Here is a 20,392-nt window from a genome sequence, read left to right as displayed (position 1 = left end):
AGAAATTACGCGGTGGATTGGCTCATGTTATGCTCTTTTGCTTCAATTCCAACCTTTGAAAATAATTAAAATGCATGAGTTTGATATTTGTTGGCTGTTACGCAACCCCACTATTGAATTGATTCAAACCAGATTGGCAAAAGTGGCTTTAATTGGCAATCCCACTATTAAAAAAGCTTTACCTGACAAAGCTATTGATTCAAATTATGTTGGTAAAAGATGCTGATTTCAAATCTCCTCCATACAATTAAAAAAATAAAAAAAATAATAATAATAATAATTAATTTATGCACTTTAGCAAAATCTTGGTGGCCACTACATCCAATGACAGGATTTGAGACAGCTTTTTCTTGGGCTTTCATGCAAAACAAAAGAACACTAAGTATCACATGAGCATCTTCTGTATTTTTAAACTATTTAAGAAAGTTCATAATTCCGCACTGATAAAATATATTGCATAGTGATAAAATATATTGTTTAATAATGATGTGCAGCATGTCCATGTGAAGATGGTGACAGCAGCTTGAACAATTGCTTCGACAGATTGAGTCTCTGTTTCTGCTATTATAATGAATGAAAAGGACAAAATAACTATGGAAGCCATGAATTCCATGGCCATTTTACATGTCAGATTTATCAGATGCTTTCAACTACATATAGGTAATCTATATATACAGACTTCAAAGAGATCAAAATCATTAACTTATATTTCACGAAAACGTTTCTCATGGTCCCCACAACATTCATTTCTTTAAATGATTCTTTGTATGGTGCCCACAAAAAAAAAATCATTCTTTGTTTTTTTTATAAAATCAAAGTATCTTTTTGCACTTTTACTTTTATAATTTGAATCAAAGTATTATTTCTACTTTTGTTTGCATACAGTTATTAAAATAGACACGAAATACCTCCCATTTTTAAAGAAGACATGTCTGATACTGAACCAAAATATTCTAAAATCTATTCTTTGCATTTATTTTTTTAATATTGAACCAAATTATTCTTTATTCTTTTACTTTCTTCTAATACCTTTTGTTGTGGTATAATACCTCCCATTTTCAAGAATACATGTTCGATAGAGAATAACGACTGCTATTTTTATAAAGAGACAAATAAAGTAATATTAAAAAAATTAATAAGAAAATCAAGCAATATGCAGTGAAATGGAAAGGGAAACAAAATTGAACCACTAAATCAAGTAATGCCCATTAAATTCAAAGAAGGAAAATAAAGTTTAGGGAGGCTAAAGAGCCTAAAATAGGCTTGGAAATATGTTATTGTGAGCGTATAAATAAATAAAATTGAACATATTTAAAATCAATTTAAAATTATTAAATCATTCAAATCATGCAAACTTTGTGTTAAGAAATTTTTGATAAATCTTGTGATTGAAAATGTATGTTGACCGATTTTGTGGTTTACGTGATCGGTGAGGGTAGCATGACATGCCTTCCGGCTCCACGTGAACACTTTTGATCCGGAGCTATGAATCAGTGAGGCCACAAACGGGGATCTCATCTCCACACTTCACTTGTTCAAATCCACGAGCCCCACACGCAACGGCCTAACGAAAGCACAAGACCTTGCAAGCACAATGGCCCAATGGGGATTTGAAGCTTGGTGACCACTTCACCAATGAAGTCTTTTAACCACTACACAACATGTCCAAAGACAATTAGAAGACTATTATTAAATAGATACCACGATTAAAATATATTTGAAATTTTTATTTATTTTTTTCTTTATAGTTAATTGTTCTGATTTATTAGATAAACTTGGTTGTAGTGTTGCAATCAACACATACTCTCAAGAATCTTGAACACTCAAAAATTTGTTCAAGTCATTTTGTCAAACAGTTCACGAGCCTTCTATACACTCCCACATTTTGCATACATATCTATGAGGGCACTTACATCTACAACATCTGACATTTTGATTATGCTTTAATGAATGTCCATAACCTGTTCTAAACTCCAATTTTCGCACATGCAAGGGGTCATATGAAGTAGTGCTCACAAGTGGTGGGCATATTTAGATCTTGTTGATACTAAGAAACATTGATAGATGTTGAGAAATACTATAAGATAAACCTTCCAAATATGAACATACAAAATTTATGTTTAACAATGTTATCTTAAAAACAGATTTATGCAATCCAAATGTATTAAAATTTAATTAAATATATAATATAAATAAATTAAAACTAAAAATAATTCTAATTACCAAAAGAAACTGCTGATTATCTCTTGCATGGCAGAATGCTTTCCTTCACGCACAACGATGGCATGTAGCCACACAAACTTTCCTTACGTGGGCCATTGTATGCTCTTACCATAAGCACGTATGTGGCAGACCAAAATGGCCAATGACCAAACTTTTGTGATATACTTCCTTTGTTTTCTACGAATGGACGTTCTCTCTGCATGGACCGACCGTGGAATTTTCCATGAAGGTGCTTCTTGTTTACTCCTTCACGTTGTGCTTGATGTTCTCACGTGCCTTGGCTTCCTTCTAGTCATATTTAATGTTTTAATTTTTTAATTACATATGTATAGTTTAGGGAAGCATGTATAAGATTGTTTCCAATTCTATGTTTAGTGTGCTATATCAAATTATTACTAATTATAGTTGGGGTAATGTAGTAAGAAATTAATTGAAATTTGTCTATTTTGAATATTATAAATTGATCAATGTGATTTCAATTGTTTGAATAATAAAATTAGAGTAATATTATCTTACAATCTACATGTAATTTATCTAGTATGATGTGATGAACTTATAAGGTACTGAGAGGGGGGTAAATCAGTGATAGTAAAAACAATACAAATCTGATTATAAATTTCACCAACTTAAAACTCAATAGGCATGTAAGATATAACACCAAGTATCCAATCACCACATAAAGCATAAATCACATGACACAAGAGTTTATATGTGGAAAACCCAAATGGGAAAAACCATGATGGGAGTTAGCACCCACAAGATCCACTATCTGCAGTATAGAGATCTGACTGGTTAAGGTCTACAACACCTAGTTAGGGGCACACCTTGTTAAAAGTGTCTAAGCCTGGTTAAGAGCTTTACAAAAAGGCTTGTGAGGACCAGCCCTATTAGGAGCTACCCAAGTTATTGGGATTTGCAAACACAAGTTAATGTATCACCTGGTCAAAGGATTTAATGATCAAACCTGTTAGGATTTGACTACACCCTATTAGGAGTGAACTTGTAAGAGGATTTTCTTGTTGCAACTGTTAGGGAGACAACAAGTACAAATGATCTCAATATAACACCTTCAGTGTCTTATAAGATCCATTTCAGAACATTACAACATCACATAGACTTCATCTCTCAACTCCTCTGATCATCGCACTATTAGAAATACAAAATTTGCTTAATGATCTATCACACTCTCAAGCTCATATACATATATTTTTTATACCTCATCACACATTTAAAATCATCATAACATCGAAAAGAACATTGTTACAATTCCCTAGGTTCAATGCATCTAGACAATCCTGCATTGCACACTCTAGTTATGTCAGCCACCGACATAACAAATCCAATTCTATGTCGTTTTACCGATTTGAGTGATTTTCATCACTACCGGTTAAGTTTCTATTAGAATAACTACTCTGTCAATCACATCTCATTCATCTGATTGAATCAACATGTGCGGTCATGAACATAACTTCATCTACCATCCTTCATTGTTGTTGTCAAACCACATCACTTCATCCTTCATGAATGTCACGTACTGGTTGTCGGATTGTAACTCTGTCTACCATTTACCATTTGAAGTCCTAATTACCGGTTTTGATGAAACTATCTCTGCTTTACCGGTTAAGTCTTACCGACTGCACTGTAGGACTTAGATGACTTAAGAAACATAGTTGCCATCAATGACAACATACGAAATAGCCATCATATATAATTCTAATCTCTATGCACAACAGACATATACCAGTTGCATCAAGAAAACACACATTACCGGTTTAGTTCAAATGATCAAATGCCAACAATCTCCCCCTTTAGCATTGATGGTAACACTTAGGAAAATTTTGTCAACCAAATGTGCAAAACAAAAATTGTCTTCTTCCTGTTCTAAATACATACACTCATATCGACTCATCCCCCTTAGCAATTGCATGTTGTTACAAAAATGAAATCATTACACCCCCTTAACAATGCATATAAATTTTTGACTTCATAAACTAATTCTACTCCCCCTTTGACAACAATGCCAAATAAAGAAGTAAAATACATACATTACATCAAAAATTGTCATCAAAACTAAATGTATATATATAGATAAAAATGTTAAGGTCTTTACAATGCAATTATCAAGAAAACATCACTGAATATCCACTTTTGGAAGTAGCTGAGTCTAGAGTTCTTTCAGTGATCTGACCCATTTCACTTGCTCATGATCATATAGTTCTAACTGGAGCTATAAATCAACAACCTTTTTACCAAAAGTGATTACTGAGTCATGTACCGGTATGAATGTTTCACTTAAGTTTTGTAACTCCTTCTCAGTATCAGCTCTCTTATTTCTCAAGTCAGCACAAAATATTGAAAATTGGGAGATAGTAGCCAAAATTTTATAGCCGGTTTCCAATCCAGTCTTCAACAAGTCTTTATTCACTATTAGGGCTGCTTTTTCTTTATCTATCTCAACCATTAATTGTTCTCCCCTTTTCTTCTTGTAATCCTTTACAATAAAAATGTATGCAGCTTCTTCAAGGGTTTTAAGTTGTTCACCAGCATCAACAACTAACTATCCAAGTTTGGCAATAGGGGTAGAAAAATGTCTTGTATCAGTCTCTGATAGGAGACTTGACAAAATATCAACAGCAGTCCTTATAGTCTCTGCTTCTCTTTTTTGTTCCTTAAATCTTTTCTTTTGTGCATGAGATTGCATTGCTGTAGCAATCTCTATTAACTCTGAAGAACTCATATTGTGCATATTAATAGGACCTTTTATACTTAGATAGTCATCAACATCATCATTGTTAACTATTATTTTCTTCAGTTTGGATTCAGGAGGTACCTCAGGAGTTGTCTTTATTTCTTCCATTCTCCTCTCCTCTTCCACCTTCTCTGTTTTCTTCTCTTCCTCCTTATTTTTTTATGTCTTCTCTTCATTAGTGGTGTCTTTGACCAGTTGTGGATTTTCAACAGTCTATTCTTTCACCAGTGCTTCCTCTTCCTTATCAACTATATCCTTCTGATTATCCTCAATAGCAACATTTACAGTGGCATTTTCACTTACATCGACCAGTACACTCTAAGTCTTTGTTGACTGTGCAATTACCGGTTGCTCGGTTGAGCTTTTGTCTGCTTCTTTCTGTTCTTCTTTGTTCTCAACCTATTCCTGTTGATGTTCAAACATTTGTACATCAACTTCAAAAATATCTACATTCTCAGCAGTGTTAGCAACATTATCAGAATCACTAGTATCATCATCTAATATATCTACCAATTCAGTATCAATAGGGTCATCGTACATATACTTGTTGTCAGGTTCAAAATCCGTGATCTTTACATCTTCAGGAAGGTCTTCGAACTTTGTCTTAACAGGGGTATTATCCTCAATTTATTCATCTTTTTCCTCTTCTTCATTGGGGATGAGACCTAAAGCCTTTTTCATCAAAATCTCAGTCTCCTTTTGAACTGATTCGGTCTCTCCAACAAGAATTCTTGTTAATATTTTCTTTGATCTAAACAAACCTTTTTTATTAATTTTATCTGCTCAATTTCCTCTTTAGTTGCTTCTGGTTGCAAGTGTTTAAGTGTATAATGAATAAATCCTTTATCTAGACTAACTGCCCCTCACCACCTTGCATCAATCAAGTTATATAAATAATTTGGAATCTTTCCTTGTAATTCAATGAGGGATCTACTAAACTTATTCATATTGAAGATAACTACATCTTCAATCTCCCTTTGTTGACTTACAAACAAATGAGTAAACAGTATGGTTAAACCTTTGTAAATACCATAATCCTTAATAATTCTAACCATTCTTGTAAAAGAATCTTCAAGTGTTAATAGTTTCTTAGCTTCTTTACCTTTTCCAGTAGTCTTATATTTCTTAGCACTTTCCCTTAGTGCTCTTTTATCTTCTTTTGATTTTGTAGCCTCTACATTTGTCACCGGTTTGTGAGCTTTCTCCTTCTTTCTTTTTCCGGTTTGGGTAGTCACAACAGGACATTCAACAAGTTTACCTTTCCTCTGAAATTGAATTTTAGAAGGCTTCCCTCTTTGGGATTCAGCAAGCTTCACCTTAGGTTCTTATGCCTTCTTCTTTTTAGCTGCTTTGGCTGCTTCGGTCTTAGTAGTGGAGGTACCTATTGGTACACTAGAAGTTCCACCTTGTTCAACCTCATATTTGGCTCTTGCTCCAGCTATCTATTCTTTTGTGAATCTGGCCTATTCAGCAAGGGCCTCTACCTCTTTCCTTACTTTCTTTGCTATCACCAGTTGCTGTAATGTAGAGTGTACTTTTAGTAGTTTCTCCTTGTAAGTTCCAAACCTCTCAGCAGTTGTATCGACCGATTGAGCTAACAAATGAACAACATAAGAAACAAGTAGATCTTTATCTATTTCATAACCCATGGGTATTACCCATGTGGTCCTAGGAATAATAGCTTCCATCAAGCATGTATCTATGTCTACCATGAAACAGATAGAATCTTCATACCGATTCACTACCTTTGTCGGTATGTGTTCCCTAGCATGCACTATCTTCTAAAATTTCTTAAAATATCCCCATGAAATATCATCAAACTTTTCATTCAGCATTCTAATGATGTTCTTCATCTACAATAGGATAGGTGTTCTCGTTATCCATTGTACATCACTAATACCAGGGAAAAAGTTTTGGAAATAAAAGAATAAGCCCGTGATAAATTGTCCAAACTTGAATCTAATCTTCTTGTCCTTCTTGACTGCTACCAAATTTGCCACTAATTGGGCTCCTTAGAGCTTCAGTCAAGTCATAGTCCACATTTTCCTTAATCATCTGATATGTAGTGTGAATTGTTGTTGCCAGTATACTGTTCATTATGCTTGAATAGAAGATTCTATAACCGATCACCATAGATGCAAATTTAATGGCAAGATCATTAATATCATTCATAGTCATGGCTCTTCTATCCCATCTTGATCTAGTTAACTTCTCAGCATCATTCTTCAATATAGACCTAAGTTACAACATGGATTGCTTCCTTAGTGATTTTGCAAGGTCTATCCAACCACATAAATTGATCATTTATGTGGCTCAAAACAAACCTTATCAACTTGTCATCAAAATCATCAATAAAATTGATCACATGATGAAAACCTTTATTAGCTATGCTTCTAAACTCTTCTTTCAATCTTTCTTGTTCATTACACAGAGATATGTATTTCTCATGAATAATTGCAACTCCAAAGTCTTCAAGTTTGTAGTGATAAAAGGATCTTGCATCTTCTACATGCAAAACACCATTTGATACACCAGATAGGGCACCGAAAGGGTCAGTTTCCTTCGATGTGTTTGGATGTCATTTGAATTTTGGTCTTGCCCTCTCATTTACATCGACAAGATGAGGTGTATCCATTTAAAATATGCAAATCACCAAACAAAGAGTAGAATTTCTCAGATAAATACCTCTTTTGTTTTGGTACTAGGGTTTCCAACCGTAAAAAAATTTCAATACTAGATCACTGATTCAAACTTCACTCTGATCACCTCAGATTGCTGGTAAATGGTTTGAATGTTGCTAGCACAAAACTTTTCTTTTCTCTGCTCACTCGCCAAATGTTCTCAAGATCGCAAAGTGAGAAATGAAATTGAAAAAGTTTCTTTTATTGGCACTTTCTCTACCACAATAAATGCATTTACTGACAAAACCCTAAAATACCTTAGAATACTCTAGAGCATATTATCGATAGCAAAAACTCAATAATATTTACCGGTTATGATCCAAAAACACATCAAAAACATCAAAATGCATCTGAATATGCAGATTTAACTTACAATACATCATCTAGGGGTTCAACTCATGATTTGACAATAAGCTCACCCCAAGTTGTAGAAACAACTTAGTTTGGTAGAGATGGATTCTCCACATTAGGTGAATAATCTGATTCCTCGGATGGTTTATCATCACTCTTCTTCTTCCAAGTTATTTTCATTTCAGCTCTGGTTTCTTCAATATCAACCTTTTGCTTTCCTTTCTGTTCTACAAGATGATTTGTCAATTGGTTCTTTTGTGTTCTGCAAAACTTGGCAATGTGTCCCATTTTATTACAATGATAGTATGTCATTACAGATGCTCTCCAAGGTCTTGCATTGCCTCTACATGTTCTTCTTCTACAATTCATTGCCACATGTCCAAAATTGTTGCAGATTGAACAAATCACATTGACTCTCTTTTCCATCTCATAAGGACTAGACCGGTTAACATAGGGTCTTTGCCAATTTGTGTTCCTCTGGCCATTGAAATTCCTTCTCTAATCACCATCAATTCTTGGATTCATATGAGGTGTTGGATAATTAGCTTCATACCTACATTCAATAGATCTATGCCCATACATGTTTCATGTATAATAGTAACCTTCAAATTTCCTAGGCACGTATCTAGCATTAGGTCTATAACCAGTATTAACATTAGATCAGCTTCTACAAACATTAGTAGTATGCCCTGGTTTATGACACTTAAAGCAAACAGGTTTATAAGCTTTCTTACTGGTACGCTTTTGATCCTTAAGAGCATTAATACCTTCATGCATGTTTCTCTTGGTACCAGAAGGTTCTCCCTTCTCAAATGTATTGTATCCTAACCCAGATGTATCACCTTTCATCCTCTGATATTGGATCTATTCATCCAGCATAGAGGAACTCTTGTTGAATCTATCAAGCTTCTCATTGGCCTCAACAAGTTCCTTTGTAAGATCTTCATTTCTTTTCATAAGAGTCTATCTAAGAGACATTGCCATTTCAAGATCTGACTGTAATGCTTTTTTTTTTTCTTTCTCCTCATGCCACTATTCATACCAAGTTGCATTCTCCTTCTTAATCTTAAATATTTCATGCTCTTTATCTTGGATCTAATCCTCAGCCTTTCTTCTAACTTCAAGTTCCTTCTGGATTGTTAATGCTTCAAGTTCTTTCCTTAGGTTAGTCTTGTCACCATTCAGCTTCTCTACTTTTTTCAACCCACTGCATCAATGTTCACCTCATCTAAAGAGATATTGTTAGAGATCTCCAACAATTGTTCGGTTAGTTCTTTCCTTTTAGCAAGTGATGTCTTGTATTTGCCTCTTAGGGTTTCAATTTCATCCCTAGTTTAAGCAAGTTCTCTAGCCATCTCTCTATAGCTCATTCCTTCTCCCCTATTCGCCTTAGGATTAGAGATCCCTTCCAAGCAGTTAAGCGTTAAGGAAGCTAGGCTCTGATACCAATTGATGAACTTATAAGGCATTGAGAGGGGGGGTGAATCAGTGATTGTAAAAATAATATAAATCTGATTATTAATTTCACTAGATTAAAACTCAATAGGCATTTAAGAAATAATAAAGCATAAACCACATGACACAAGAGTTTATACGTGGAAAACACAAATGGGAAAAACCACAGTGGGAGTTAGTACCCACAAGATCCACTATCCGCGGTATACAAATCTAACCAGTTAAGGTCTACAACACCTAGTTAGAAGCACACCCTATTAGAAGTCTCTAAGCCTAGTTAAGAGCTTTAAAAAAAGCCTATGAGGACCAGCCCTATTAAGAGCTACCCAAGTTACTGGGATGTGCAAATACAAGTTAATGTGTCACTTGGTTAGAGGATTTAATGATCAGACCTGTTAGGATCCGACTGCACCCTTTTAGGTGTGATCTTGTAAGAGGATTTGCTTGCTGCAACTATTAGGGAGACAACAAGTACAAATGATCTCAATTTAACACCTTCAGTGTTTGATAAGATCCACTTTAGAACATTACAACATCACATAGACTTCATCTCTCAACTCATCTAATCATCGTACTATCAGAAATACAAAGTTTTCTTAATGATCTATCACACTCTCAAGCTCATACAAATATATCTTTTCATACCCTATCACACATTTAAAATCATCATAAGGTTGGATAGAACATTGTTATAATTCCCTAGGTTCAATGCATCTAGAAAATCTTGCATTGCACGTTTTAGTTACGTCAGTCGCCGACATAATAAATCCAATTTTGTGATGTTTTACCGATCTAAGTGACTTTCATCACTACCGGTTAAGTTTCTATCAGAATACCTGCTCTGTCAATCACATCTTGTTTATCTAAATTATGAATCAGCACATGCAGTCATGAACATAACTTTATCTACCATCCTTCATTTCTATTGTCAAACTGGATCACTTCATCCTTCATGAATTTCTCATACTAGTTGTTGGATTGTAACTCTGTCTACCATTTACTGGTTGAAGTCCTAATTACCAGTTCTAATGAAACTATCTCTACTTTACCAGTTAAGTCTTATTGATTACACTGTAGGACTTAGATGACTTAAGGCACATAGTTGTCATCATTGAAAACATACAAAATAATCATCATGCATAAATCTAATATTTGTGCACAACAGACATATATCGGTTGCATCAAACAAACACACATTACTAGTTTAGTTCAAATGATCAAATGCCAACAATGTTTAACTAGAAATGTTTGGCAAAATTTTTATTCAAATTTTTTATGTATAATGAATTTTTTTTGTTGGTATGTTAAAGCTAGATGATTTGTATAGTTTATTGAGTCACGTGTGTGTGTGTGTGTGTGCACATGTGTCATGTTGGTTCTATGCATATCATGTGCATGTGAACCTCCATAGAACATCTTCATATTTTTTATGTGAAAGTGTTCAAATGTCACCTTCTACACTTCATTTTTCATATCACATAATTGGGAAGCATGACTTATATATTGTAGCCAATGCAATAGCTAGAAAGATAAGTGTTGTGTGTCTATTGTCCCGACAAGTTAGCCCATTATTCCACCCACCCACAATTTTATACAACTTCAACTATTCTCTCTAAGGTACTTATTTGATTTTTTTGTTCTTGTGAATCTTGGAATAAGACTCTAAATACTATAGCTGATAGTGTTATACCAAATTATTATTTTAATATTTTTTTGAAGTAGAATTTGTGTATATCCACATTAGTAAAGATCTATGTTACCATAAATGTGATGGGAGGCCCCTGTTGCACATTTCAACAAACAAAACAGTGTTTTTTGTTGCCAACATTCATTTCCAGGCACTCTAAATGTTTCAAGTCATTTTGCGTGGTAATTATTTTTTAAATTTTATGACTTGTACTTTACTTACCTCTAAACTATGCATAGCCAGTTGAATAAATGTTTTTAAATTAATAAAGTGAAAGTTAACATTGACAGATTCTATTTTTTGGGCATGTATTCGATACATAAATCAACTCACACATCTGTTCCTAACATAATTAATCATCATTAGATGAAGTTTGTTTATTTTCAACTTTGAACACATTATTCATGACAAAATTGACTCCCATTTACTGATTTGCATGTCCCATTTACTGCTTTGAAAATTTAAATTAAGAGTGGATGATTTTAATAATTTAGTAAAATTAAAATTAAATCAGTAAGTTGTTTCTGGATTTGATTGTGTACATGTTTTTGCATCAACATTTCATATCACACTTTGTGATCCATCATCAGGATGAAAGGGAGTGTCAAGAGATGTAAAAATAAATCATCAAGATGAGAGAGTGTCAATTTAATTTTACATCTCTTGACACTCTCTTTCATCCTGATGATTGATCACATAGTGTGATCCGAAATGTTGATGCGAAAACATGTACACAATCAAATCCAAAAACAACTTACTATTTTAGTTATGGATTGTAGAAATTTGATCAAATTAATTAAAAATATAGTAATAAATTTATTTAATGGTTAAATTATTAATGATATATATTTGTTTTTGTATAACTTGTCTGTAAAATTATAGCATAAATTCAAAGATTGGCAATCATATAAATAACCGGTGAGTGCAAGCTCATGATGGGTCAAATTAAACCTCAAAGTGCTAAAGAAAATATAAAAATAGACTCAACCAACTTCATTTTAAAATTTGAATGGGTTATTAACACAATTTTGAAAATATGTAAGAATATATTTTTTGTAGTGAATTGAATGTAATTTTTAAAAGCCACTATTTTTTTGAAAAAAAAATTATTTGGTGAAATTTTGAAATTTCAATGCAATACTACTATATATATATTTAGAAGAAAAAAATAGTGCATGTTGTTTTTGGATTCAATTGTGGGGGATTTTCTTGCATCCAAAAACCAATCCCACATAATTATATCGAGAAATAACAAATACTAATCAATATGGATTGTGGAAATCTAATGTCTTAAATTAAAAATAAAAAAGTATATTCTATTCTAGTGAACTTAAGTATGAGCATAAAAAAAATTGAATATTTAAATATAAGTAAAGGACAAAAACCTAGATGTGATGCATATTTTTTTAACTTTTTCTATAAGGTAAATAATTAGTTATGAGTTTTTTAGGAAGTCTAATTTCAAATATTAGAATATAATCTTGAGCTAGCCTAACTTGACAAAAAATATGAAATTCATTTTTGTAAAACCTATAGCTAATGAAGCATAAAGTTTTACAAATACTTTTATTACAATGCTATAAAAATAAATATTCACTACTAATAACACTTATTATAACTATATCTAAAAGGAGTTTTAAAATTATATTAAATTTAGAAGTGAAACCTACTATACATAGAAAATTATCCTGCTAAATCAGGTTCCTCACATCTCTCCATTTCCCATGATAATAGATAAACAAAATGCTATATTTAAATTGTGGGAAATAGGGAAAGAGCACTAGTTACCGTTCATGTTCCAATAATCCTTACACACCCAACCACCTAGTTACTAACTTTAAAAAAACCAAAAAACAAATAACTAAAAGCTCATTAATAAATTCCACATGTACCAATAGTCACTCATTTTTCAAGTTTTTTGGACCATAATTGACCCATTTTTGTGCACCTTTATTGGTACCCATAGTACACAACTACAGGGGCATTTGTGCATAAGTATTGGCAATTTTAATTACAGGCTTATTGGGACATCTTTAAGCATGTATCGGGTGACACTTTGAAAATGTACGTTTTGACCCTTGTGAAAATAATGGATCCTTAGTGTGCATCTTACTACCCAGAAGCCAAAACAGTAGCTATAAGCAGTTAAGTCACATTTGAAAACAACAACAAAAAACCATCAAAATTCAATGTACAGTTTAGAATCTCTAGATGCACGTTAGCTATAATGACTATTCATACGCTTCCCCTAAATACTAAAACTTGATAAGAGTGCAAAAAATGTAGCAGACAAGATGACATGAATAACATCAATGGTAATGATTATTCTGTCGTGAATGGATTGTTAGATTATTTGGATAATGGGTGGCACACTCAAAGAAATAGGAAATTTGTTGTTGACTGGACTGGGAAAAGATCAGATTGCTCACAACCTATCATTGATCTTCAATTTCTTTCTACAACAACGATGAATACGGAATCTGACAGAAGTATATCAAAGAAGAAATTGAAAAGTATATGGCCAGATTCGGTTTCATCCTTGATGTAGATAGAAATTGAAAAGTAATCGTCAGATTCTATTTTCGTCGAAGAATAATAATGAAAGAGCCAACTCACCAATTCATACGCCTTTGTGCTTTCTGCTTAATAACCATGTTTTCTGTAGTCCTGGTGCGCGAACATATGTACTTGACGGATAGCTTTCTGAATTTGCTAGTGTAACAATGTATGATATGCAATCTCATTTTAGCTAGGCTATTTTTTCTTATCCATTGTTATTTACTAGCACTTGCAAGACTTCATCATCACCATGTCTAATCCCAGCAAGAGCTTGGAATTTATTTTTGTGAACCACCCTAATGTAATGTATATATTTGAGAAAGAAAATTCTATTTTTACTGAGCAATAAAAATATCATTGGCAATTAAAAGTTGACATTCTTATTTTCACGAGGTCATTTAAATTTTTAACTTCAATAAGATTTTAATAAAATATGATTACCATGGAGGATTTTGGCTAACATACACATTTGTATAAAATCAAGACTTTCATTTGTGAGATAGCTAAAATCTTCAAGTGAAAGACATATATTTAGTAGTGAGTTGAGAATTGTTGATTCAGTTTGTCAATTTCAAGAGTAAGAAAAGCAATAATGTAAGAATTGAAGTGTATAAGACGGTCATAAAAATTACTTTAAAATATTCTTAAAATTGTATCATTAATGCAATGTGCTTGTGACATAGGGGAAAACATTAAGTTTCTATGCAAAGTGGTAATCATGTAGGATGTTTGCAACTTCAAAGGTATATCTACCTATCCCAAAGAATTCCATAATATCCCCATAAGAAAATAAGTTCCACAATCCCCATCCTAGAAAATAAAACCATGCTTGCAAGAAAATGATGGGAGTTGGTATTTTGTGTCATGAAGGTGGAATCTTCATATCCATCAAAATTTCCCTTTGTGCTAACCCTTTACAAAATACATTATATCCAATGACACCTAAATATTTGCATCCAGACAAGGTCATCAATCTGGTAATGCTTTCCTATATGAGAGCAAACAAAAATACTACCATGGAAAAATGATTGGAGGTGTCATGCCCAAATCCACCTAATTGTCAATGATCTAAATCTTTGAACACTCACTCTAAGAATAGAGCTCAAGAATGATGAGACTTGAACCTATTGACCAAAATGAGAAAAAGAGAGTGAGGGTGTCCACATCTTAAGATGGGGCATGTGTGCAAGGCACAATAGGTCACTGAGGACAATCAAATGTTCTACTAAAAATATTGGCGAAGGTGTCACCTCACTCAAATTTGAATTAACTATAAAAGTAAAATAAGATCAAGATATAAATGAATATATAATATACTTACAAGAAATGAAATGCACATAATCGAAAAATCTTATACATGTAGAAAAAAATATAACATAAAATTTATGCCAAATTTAGTCATTGAAAGAGCATCATGATGAACTTCTATAAGCTCATCCTCTACCCTCAATTGTTATCCCACTTATATATATTAAAGCTAGTTAAATGTTCATTATATTAATTTCAAATAAAATACACTTGAAACAAATTTAAATTTTGCCTTTCAGACATATTCAATTTTCCCCTCTCCTCTAACCCTTGATGGCATGATTGTGTTTTTACCTCTAATGCCTCAATTTGTGTTTTAGATCCTACTAGCTCAATTTCATGAGTGTCATATGAGGGACATTATAGTTAGATGTGTTAGGGGTGGCTTACAAGTATCTTAGAGAGGACATTAACACAAAACAATGATGAGGAACACAAACATGTGTTGATAAGGTAGGTCCACTTATATCAGCCAATCTACTAGGTAATGTGACAATTGTCATTTTGCCCATTATAAAAATTTAGGGAAATCAAATGAGCTAGGAATATGATGGTAACATGGTGGCACATAAGATGACATGGATAACATGAATGGTAATGAATATTCTACCATCGGATTTGAAATGGATTGTTAGATCTTTCTGGATTGTGAGATAGTTGTAGGATGGGCTGGAAAATTCCAAGTTAAACCATAGCAGAGGTTGGATTGCTCACTACCTATCATTGCTCTTCAATTTCACTCTCCATCAAGAACGAAAAATCGAAGCTAACGAAAATACATCTTCATTCAAATGCATTGAATTGTAATTAGCTGATAGGCTATATATGGGGTGCAACCCCACCAGTTTTGCCTCATGTCTAACGTCGAGATTTTTCTCATCAAAATTTTATGGCTATATTTTCCCACTATCTTGCATTCCAAGGACTGCCAGAAACATGGCAGCTAGCTATTCAAGATTGTTTGTAAAATTAGAAATGTACTCTTTAAGAAAGGATAATACGAGGTTTCCACATTTCGCAATCCACCAAAAATAAGATTTAAATTGTTTTCCAATGACCACCATCCACGATATTGTCGTGTAGGTGTCTCAATGGCGCACAGAAATTACTCCAAAAAAAAAAATGAAACATAGGTTTGAAAATAAAACAAGTGCCACGTAGTGGCAAGTACTTGCCATTATTGTATTGTAATAAAAATATTTGTTCTAATTTTTATTAATTATTATAATTTTGAATCCTTTTTAATTTTAAAATTATATTAGCTAATAAATTTATTTATGCAATATTAACTATAACTCTTATTTTAATAAAATAATTAAATAATATAATACAAATTTTGTAGTCAAAATACATATTTTTCTTAAAACCATGGTCCTAATTTAATTATAAAAAATTATATGATTATAATTAAAATGAAAAAATTAATCTCAAATTTAATTATAAATTTAAAGTGTAATATTATATTATTTTTTATATTTATGTAAAATTAAGTATGATTGGTCTTAATTAAATAACTATTAATAATTATAAAAGTGAAAATAGACATTTTTTTAATAGCTTAAACAAAAATATTTAAGTTTATGATTAAAAGTTATTAAATTATCTTTGTGTATATCAAAATGATTAAAAAAATTTGATTTTCAAAAAGCATTAAAAAAGAGAATGATTTCAAAAAGATAAATAAAATACAATTATAAAGAATATATATAATAATTAGGTTTATTTTTTCAATAGAAATACTTGTATTTAATTTTTAATTTAATTCAATTTAAATTGAATCAAATCCCTATAATTGGTTTTATTATCTATATTTTGAGATAAAAAAGAATTATTAAAATTTAAATATCTATTTAGAAATAATATTTTAATTAGAATATTATAAATATTAAAAAATTAAAATTAAAATTAAAATAGACATTTCAAATACAAAGAAATCCTAAAAAAACCTTAAAAAACTATCATTCCTAAAATTTATCTCCTATAACACAATTTTTTTTAAACCAATCATAAGGTAGATAAATAATTTTTACATTATCTTAAATTTTAAAATATAAATCTCAACTTAACAAAATTCAAGCTTATTTTGAAAGAAAAAATAATAATCGCAATTGATTGGTGAAAACTAATGGTTTAAATGGGCTTTTGTGAATGCAATAGTATTGCCTACAATAAGACAAAATGTATAAATTTTAATATCTTTTAATTATTATTTCTAATTCTATAAAAAATCACAAATAATTAAAATATAATTTTAGCATAAGAAAATAATTAATGTTAAAAAAATGGAAGAATTAGAATAAATAATAAAAAATAGAATATCTAATAAAAGAAGATAATATTAAACAACATTCATCTCAGAAGAAAATAGTAATAAGAAATATTTTAATTTAAAATATAATTATACTATCATAATTAAAATTTGAATAAGATAAATAATTATACACTAAATTAATTATAATAATTTTTAATTATTATAAAAATACATAAATAAGTAAAATAATTTTAAACTTAACGAAAAAAGAAAAAGAAAAGAAGAAGAGAAATTATAATTCACTTATATTTTATGTCAAATGATAGTATAATTTAATTAATTAATATTGTTAGTTTATTTTCATTATAATTTATAATTAAAGCTAAGATATAAAATTATATTTTATAATTTATAAAAAAAAAATTAGCTATCATATTTAACTATATAATAAAATATTAATAGTAATTTTATTAATTTTTTATATTAAAAAATAATAAAATTATTTAAAGCGATAAATAATATTTTTTATTTATTATTTTTCATAAGTCATAATCAAAGGGGTAGTTTCAATTAAACCCGAACTCAAGATCTCCCATATAAGAGACTCTATTGCATTGTGAGGTAATCCCCAATATTTTTTATTTTTATTTTAATTATGTTGCAATTTTTTTTATAAAATTTAGCTTTAAAAAAACCATTTTTAAATTTAATTGTATAGTAGTTTAATTTTATGAATATTTTTAATTTTAAAATTTAAATCTAAGATTGAAATTATTTTTATTGAAACCTTATTTATTGTAGAAAATTATTTATTAAACTTTTAGTACTTGTCTTTAATCTATCCCTCTTTATCCATTCATAGCTTGAAAAAGGTTTTATTATTCTTGTCTAGCATTCATATCTTGAAAAAGGTTTTATTATTCTTGTCTAGCTTTACTTGTCGGATTAATTTTTTTATTCTTGAGTGAATTTGAGTGAATTTTACATCTTTGGACTTGAACATGATTTATAGCTTTTTAAGCAGCTTTAATCAAAATTAACCCTAATTTATGACTTTTTTTCCTTACATTTTTTAATTATTTTTAGACAAAACATAAAGGTAAAATGATTTTTTATTTCAAAATTTCTTAGAAGAATTTTGAAATAGGGAAAAATAATATTGTTATATTACATCATTAATCTTATCTTATTATTAATTTAACCTAACTTCATAGTTTTCATACTTAAAACAGATTATGTGAGTTTATTTATGAAATAAATATAAATAAAATTAAGCAAGAGATCAACATTCATATATAATTGCAAGGATTTAATTAAAATTTTCACAAAATAGAATTTATTGGGGGAGGGGAGAACAAAGAAAACTTAACTTTTGATGTGCTACTTAATGTTTAGAAAATTTTTATGTTGGGATTGAAATGAAATCAATTAGGGTAACATTGAAATCAAGCTATTTATAAACTATTGAAATGAAATCAATTAGGGTAACATTGAAATCGTGCTATTTGTACATTTAAAAAAATTACAAATGGGTGGTCGTAGTTTATTATAAATTCAAATTATTATTATTTTAAATAGAATGTTTTTTACCCATCTAGGTGCCTACAACAAGGGCTTCACCTTTAACCGTATTTTAAAAACCCAACCTTGATCAAAAAAAATAACCATTACTAATAATTTCAATTATAATGTAAGGAAATTTGTCTATTGATATATTATTTGTTGTCATTTTAAAAAACTGAATACATATAAGTTGTATCCAATAATATTATATAAAATTAAAAAAGAATTGTTACATTTTGAAAAAATATTAAAAATTTAAATAATTTAAAAATTATTTGCATTAAAAAAGAATGAGAAAATCTATACAAAAAATTTATTACAATATGTAGATCACAATTTTTCATGAATTGAATTACAATCCTCAATCTAATGTGAATATTAAATAATATATACCAAGATTAATAATATGTACCACCTATTAATTGTAGGTAGGGTTAGGGTTAAGGTTAGCTTAAGGTCAAGATAAGAGTTGGAAAAAGTTAAGGTTTCCATTCTATGATAAAGCTTAGGTTAGGTTTAGGGTAGTATTAGGATCAATTTTGATCATTGATATGTCTTATTTGTTGTTGAAGTTAACCTTTGAAGGTGGCCTTCTAATGATTTGGCATTGATTCTTGCAAAATGATCTTGCTCTTTTGAAGATGTCATCATCATGAATTAAAGATGTTTTTTGCAAAATAAAATTTTGAGAGAGTAAGTTGAGTGAGGTAAATATATATAGAATTGACATTACATAATGAAAATTGATTGAAGTAAATATATTTATCTTTTCTTGATGTTAACTTGTTGTAGATGAGTTTACCATGTATTGGAGTGGATTCCTACAAAATAAAAATATGGAAAGTGAGATTCTTGTATTGTATTGTGAAGAGTTAAAGTTAGTTTTGCAAAAGGATTGGACTGAGAAATATGTACCTTTAATTTCTATAGTGATAGTAGCTATAGTTGAGCTTCCTCTCCTTGTTGTATAGTTGTGTGTGGATTGTTCTGCATTTTAGAGTAGCCCTCAAAGGAGAATGTTGGTTGAATGTGAAGTCCACTTAGTGATTTTATTACCTTGGAAATAGTTGTAAATGTTAGTCCTTGTCTTACAATTTTACTAATATCGGTTGTTTCTTTTTGTAGTGTTAGATATTTTGATATGTGTGTAGCGATTGCCCATACCATTGACAATTGTATTAACCTATGAGCACATTGCAACACATTATTATAGGTATAGTTTTTGGGTCATTTTGATTTCATGGTGGCCCATTGTATTATCAATTTTTGCTACAATGTAAGTGGAACATCTAGAGGCCATTTGGAGCCAAGACTATAGTAAAATCACACAATCTTGATTAGAACCTTGAAATATCACTTGTAATTCTCTTCTTTGGGTTAGTTGTTCAACTATACTCATGAGATATATTGTAATATATCATATTTTGAAAGTAAAAATCATTAGAAAGAAATAGTTTAATAGAAGACGATAAAAAACATAACCATTCGGGAGAAATTTTTAAGCAGATTTCAAAATACTCAAGCATAGAATAATTAAAATTGGTGCTTCCAATAAAAGTGCAATG

This window comes from Cryptomeria japonica, chromosome 5, assembly GCF_030272615.1.
Source record: "Cryptomeria japonica chromosome 5, Sugi_1.0, whole genome shotgun sequence".
Lineage (NCBI taxonomy): Eukaryota > Viridiplantae > Streptophyta > Pinopsida > Cupressales > Cupressaceae > Cryptomeria > Cryptomeria japonica.
The sequence above is the reverse complement of the archived record's forward strand: the minus strand, read 5'-3'. Positions refer to the sequence as shown.